Source organism: Glycine max, chromosome 9 (assembly GCF_000004515.6).
Source record: "Glycine max cultivar Williams 82 chromosome 9, Glycine_max_v4.0, whole genome shotgun sequence".
NCBI lineage: Eukaryota > Viridiplantae > Streptophyta > Magnoliopsida > Fabales > Fabaceae > Glycine > Glycine max.
Window position 1 is genome coordinate 13,290,220 of NC_038245.2, and position 5,813 is coordinate 13,296,032.

A 5,813-nucleotide genomic window follows, 5' to 3' on the forward strand; every position below is an offset into this window, starting at 1 on the left:
TGGTGTTGTCTCTTGTTCTTGATTGTATGATTTATGAGTAATAAATATGAGCGTGTATTTTTTCCCAATAATTGGCATCAGAGTCGATGGTTTGACGTGGTTATCAGCTAGGACGAGTAAGATGGCGATGGTGGATCCTAGCCCAGGGATCCTTGTATCAAAAGTCTTCCTAATGGTGGGTTCAGACGACATATCTTGTGGGTGGAGCGATGATGCAAGTATCTAAAGCATGTGAACTCACTACTACAAATGGGCGTTTTTACGATAGTCATTCTACGACGATTCTTTGGAATCGCCTTAGAAAATGAACCGGTGACATTTTTGTAATTATGTTACTAAAAAAAGCCTTGTATGACACATATTCTTAGACGGTTATTGAACCGCCTTAAAATATGTGTTGGTCATAAAAATTACGACGGATTTTATTAAAACACCATCGTTATCTCAATTAAATGTGTGTTGGTCTCAACCTTGTTTTAACCCTTGACTCACTCACTTCCCTCACCATGGCCAAGTCCTGCCTCCTGTCTTCTCCCTCCTCACAACAACAATAATACATAGAAGAAAAAAAAGAAAGAAAAAGAACAAAACACTTCACTCCCCCCCCCCCCTCTCTCCATTTCCATTTCTTCTTTCTTCAGCTTCTTCTTCTTCTTCTTCTTATTCTGTTTGTTCGTTATAGGGTTTTCTCGATTCCGATTGCAATTCCTCTTGTGTTCCTTTTGCAATTCCTTCACCCTTACGCACGGAACCCAGCTCCTCCTCCGCGCGTGATCTGAAGCCAAATTAGGGTTTCCGCATGAGTCCTCCTCCAACTGAATCCAACGCCATGGAAGACGGCAAGCCCATGAATGGCAGCGACCAAGTCGGGTCTTGCTTCGTCGAGTTCTGCAAGGTTCTTTATTTTCCCGTTTGTCTCGTGTTCTCTGTTTTTTTTTTTTTTTTTTTATTTTTTTTATTTCTGGTGGGTCAATACTTTTTTTTTAGTTTGGTGAAATGAATTTTTATGTTTTTTTTTGGTGTTTTGTGTTGTAATTGCGTGTGGGGTTTCAGTGGGAGTGGTCGGTATGCAGAAAGTTAAGATCTTTTAAGGTTTTAGGTTAGTAGGTAAGAAAGTTCTGTGTGTTAATTTATTTTTTGTTGAGTATTTTGTCTAAGTTAAGTTTCCATTTTTTGATCAATAACAAAATTCATTTGTTAATTGTGGCATGCTACTCATCCTGATGAGTGATGAAGAAGGATACAATGCTTAATTTTTATTTGAATTTTGTTTTTTGATATTTTTTACTGAGCGAGGTAAGGCTAGGATAAATATTTTGGAAATGAGTGACATGGATAAGGAAAATGAGTTGAGCGAAGCATGAAGAAGACACAGGGAGTAATGAATACACCAACCCAGCTGAGTTTGTTGCTTTAAAGGAAAGGAAGAAAAATAATTAATAGAATTTTCTCAGTAAATGAGCTATTCGATTTGTTATGATTTTTATGATTGTTGTGATGTGATGCAGTGTGTTTAAATGTCTTTTGCTGTATTTGACAGAGTTGAGTGGGATTATGGCGTTTCACTTGGGAAGATATTTATTGTGCAACTCTTGTACATCATCCATCCTCTAGTGTTTCTATTTTTTAAAATTTGTTGTTCACTTATGTTATCTTGTAATACCATTACACTCACATTCTGCTTTTGTTTTGTCTCTTTGTCTTCTTTTCTACCTGTTGCCTTTTTATTTTTGTAGTTGGCTGATATGCACCAAAAATTGGGATAGTTTGCCAACATGTGTGTGTGTGTGTGGATCATTATGATACTTGAGTCCCTATCAGGTTGAGATTGGGTTAATAAGTGAGACTCGGAATATAAGAAATGTCCATATATATATATATATATATATATATATATATATATATATATATATATTTGTATGCATTTAGGTAGATTGAGTAGGGTTTAAATTGTGAGATCCTTTACTCATTAAATCCTACAATAATGTGCTCTTTTTATGACAGAATGGGCTAGCATTGGAAGAGAAAAGCTGTAAAGAAGCAAAGAATCTGTTTGGTGAAACCAAGCATATTCTACTGTCAAATTTTTCGTCAATGGGGAATGGAATGATATAGAAGAACATTATTCCTTTTGGTTTAACGTATATCTTATGAAATTTTTTATTTTAACTAAATGAGTTTATATAATTCTTTTTCAGTGTGAAGAAGAAGAGAGGTATTGGTTTCCTTTCATTTTGTACTCTGTCAAGAAATTGATCCAGAAAAAATGAGAAGGGTGGGAAGGAAGACACTGAGAACAATGGGCTTAGTTTGTGTCGTATATTGAGAGAAGCTAAGCTTAAGTATTTTACTGACTTTTCGGCTAGCATATTCTTTTGTATTTTGTAGGTTGTTCTAGTAGTTATTGTTATACTTATCTTCTATTCAACAACATTGCAGATTTTTTTAAAGAACTTCCACAGTTTGTTGTTAAAGCTGGTCCAACTTTAAGTAATCTATATGGCATAGATTGGGAAAACAGGCTTGAGGTATTGACTATTTTTAAAGAACTTCCACAGTTTGTTAGTGACCAACAATTATGTTTGCGTCAAATAGTATAATTTAGTGATGAAGGTTTGTGTTTGGTAGATTGTTTCTTACTTTGAGGAGTCTCTTTGATAGATATGGAGGTTCTAGAGAGCTGAGAGCTCTATTGTATTAATGGTTTAGGTCAGATTGTTATTTATTTATCATGTAACTTACATATAAAAACTTCAAGAGGTGCTGTGTCCCAAGGCAATGGATCTGTATCAAAGTTTGTTATGGCAGATAAAAAGGTAATAGAACTGGCCTCAAGCTTAACATATTCCATGACCTTCATGAAACTTGAAAATGCTTATACTCATAAATTTTTTGATTCACTAGATAGATAACAAGATTCTTATGGTAACAAAGAAAGAAGGATTCCTCCATAAAAACCATGTTGATGTGGAATCGAAAAGACAACTTCTGAAGCAGCAAATGCTCTTTGATAATCACCAAAGAGATATTCAAGTAGGGAGCAACTAAGATAATATTAATATTTTTAACTTTGCAATTTTTTATATTTATCATTAAAATATTACCTCTTGTGTTTTTATAGGAACTAAAGCATATAATTCACACTGTTGCAACCTACCCTTTGGCGGGAGGGTGACACGAGGCTCACGGGTGCATCTTCCAAGGGAGGAAAACGCGCGAAGTCGCCACCAACGTTTATTTGAGGAAAACGTCGGAAAAGCCAAATGTGTGGTCTACGAAATTTAAGTGTGAAAGGTTCGGGAGTTGTTTTTACGCACGGGGAAGGTATTAGCACCCCACGCGTCCACACAAAGGACGACAGCCTTTAATCAAATGTGCAATATCATGTCTTCAATTTGTTTTCATTTTCCCTTTTTTATGTTTTTATGTTTTTTATGGTCCTTTTGTATTTTTTTATCTTTTTGTGTGTTTTTTTATGTTTTTTACTTTTTGTGGTCGACAAGGGTGTTTCCCTCACTCCTACGTATCCTCGGGTGTGATGAGGAAATCAGACCTACGTAGTTCTTTGAGAACTAAACGTTGGTTAAGTTGTTTTTATCTATTTTCGCAAGATATATTTTAATCGAACAAAGGTCGTTTAAGGCATTGGACCTTTAAACGATCTTTTGATTTTTGAAAAGGAAAGAAACGTTCGGGCGTTGGACCATTAACAATCTCTTGATTTTGAAAGGAGAGAAACGTTAAGACGTTGGACCATTAACGATCTCTTGGTTTTTGAAAGGAGAGAAACGTTAAGGCGTTGGACCATTAACGAACTCTTGGGGTGGTCGACAAAAGTGAGGTTTTTGCTCCTACGTATCCTCAATTGTGATGAGGAAATCAGACCTACGTAGTTCTTGCCAAAAAACGGTAAAGTTATGTGTTGATTTTATGCTTTTGAACAGTCCATGTTAACCGATCAAAGCAAAGAGGACCGTTTAAGGCGTTGGACCTTAAAACGGGTTTAAGTGACTTTTGCGGACAAAGCTTGATTTGTGAGTTGATTTTAGCCTTAGATTCACTTTGGTTATTAGTCAATTCATTCAAGAAAACTTTCAAAGAAAAACATCTGATTGATTTTTTATTATTATTTTATTCAAAGATATTTTGATTATTTTATTATATTTTTTCCAAAGATATTTTGATTATTTTATTATATTTTTTTTCAAAGATATTTTGATTATTCTATTATTATTTTGCCTTTTTTGATTTAACCGAGGTTACAACGTAAACGATTGGTTGAATTTTATTTTAACAATGATTAAATGAGATTACAACACAAATGATCGATTGAAATTCATTTTATCAATTATTTGGCGAGATAACGAGTTAAATAAACGGTCAAAAGCTCATTAAAAGCGGAAGAAAAGAATACCAAAAGTAAACGAGATGAAGAATGAAAGCGAACAAAACAAGAATGAATTGAAAGTCTCGGATTCAAAAACTTACCGGTTGAAGACCGAAGAACGGCGAAGAAAGGTGGAAAATCTTCACGGAATCGCTCACAGAAACATCTCGGAAGCGTTACGGAAGCACCTCGGCTTGAATTTCCTTCCTTTTTTTCACTTCTTTTCGCTAAAAACAACTGAAATACACAACATAGAGGTTAAGGGCCCTTGTAACTCAGCCTCCTCCCCCTATTTATAGGAGAAAATGGTAGGTGGTTGCCGCCCAGAGGCTTCCTGAGGAAGATTTCTAAGCGCACCCCCTTTTGATAAGTTCACCCCCACTTTCCAAAGTGTTCTAGATGAAGTTTCATGAGCGCACCGCCCGTGTTTGATAAGTTCACCCCCCGCTTTTGTGTTTTTGGCTGTTTTCTTTCCGAAACATCTCGAAACTTTACGGATACCACGACAATGGGTATTAAACATTTTGAAGTGGTCAAACGGAGGTCGCATGCCGACAAACAATGGTCCCCGGATGAAATTACGGTATGACAGTTGCCCCTCTTTACTTATCTTTTATTGGAAATAAAAGGGAAATAAAGATAAGACACTAATTTCGTTCGAGCTAAATCCTTACCTGACCGACCAATAGCTCTGTTAGTGAAAACCATGACGTCTCTGATGCTATCAGACTCGATCGTTTCTGGACAACAGATGTGATGCAATCCTATCCCGCAAGGGCATTGGGTAGAAGACTCCAAGTAGATTGGGCTAGAGATCCAAGGGAAGGCCCTAGGGTTCTCATGAGCCTTAGGGTAGATTTTGAGCCCATGGGCTAAGTATGAGCCCACTTATCTTTGTAAATATTAGAATAGGGTTTTCCTTCGTTTGGGCCTTGTATTTTGGTCATTCTAGTAGTATAAGGTTTCAGCCTTGTATTTCGGGGCATTTTGAGTAGTCTTTGTAGTAAGGACTTTTTTTTTGTATTTTCATGTTTTTTTGTCATGGGGGTGAGCTTAGCTATTATAGGGGGTGTGTAGCTAAGTTCTAGCTTCTCATCTCAAGGAGGTGAGCTTAGCTATTAGAGAGGTATGTGTAGCTAAGCTCTAGCTTCTTTAGGAATCTTCTTAAGGAAGCTTCTCAAGGAGGTGAGCTTAGTTATGAGAGGGGTGTGTGTAGCTAAGCTCTAGCTTCTCAAGGAAGTTTTCTCAAAGAAGCTTCTCAAGGAAGTTTTCTCAAGAAAGCTTCTCAAGGAAGCTACCTAGTCTATAAATAGAAGCATGTGTAACACTTGTTGTAACTTTGATGAATGAAAGTCTTATGAGATACACTTCAAAGTTCCACTTCTTTCCCTCTTTTATTCCTTCAATTTCGTGCTCCCCCCTTCTC

General features: G+C 36.5%; 1 long non-coding RNA gene across 3 annotated transcripts; it reads left to right on the top strand.

Moving 5' to 3' along the window:
• The first annotated feature begins 352 nt into the window (after positions 1 to 352).
• LOC100801984 (uncharacterized) lies at positions 353 to 3,268 on the top strand. Of its 3 annotated transcripts, XR_415907.4 has the most exons (6): positions 356 to 895; positions 2,005 to 2,342; positions 2,440 to 2,528; positions 2,629 to 2,816; positions 2,905 to 3,033; positions 3,122 to 3,268. It is a non-coding gene; the product is annotated as an uncharacterized lncRNA (long non-coding RNA). The 3 variants fall into 3 exon arrangements; XR_005886326.1 differs by having other exon boundaries at positions 353 to 895; positions 2,440 to 2,816; positions 2,909 to 3,033; XR_415905.4 differs by having other exon boundaries at positions 360 to 895; positions 2,440 to 2,816.
• The last annotated feature ends 2,545 nt before the right edge of the window (positions 3,269 to 5,813 follow it).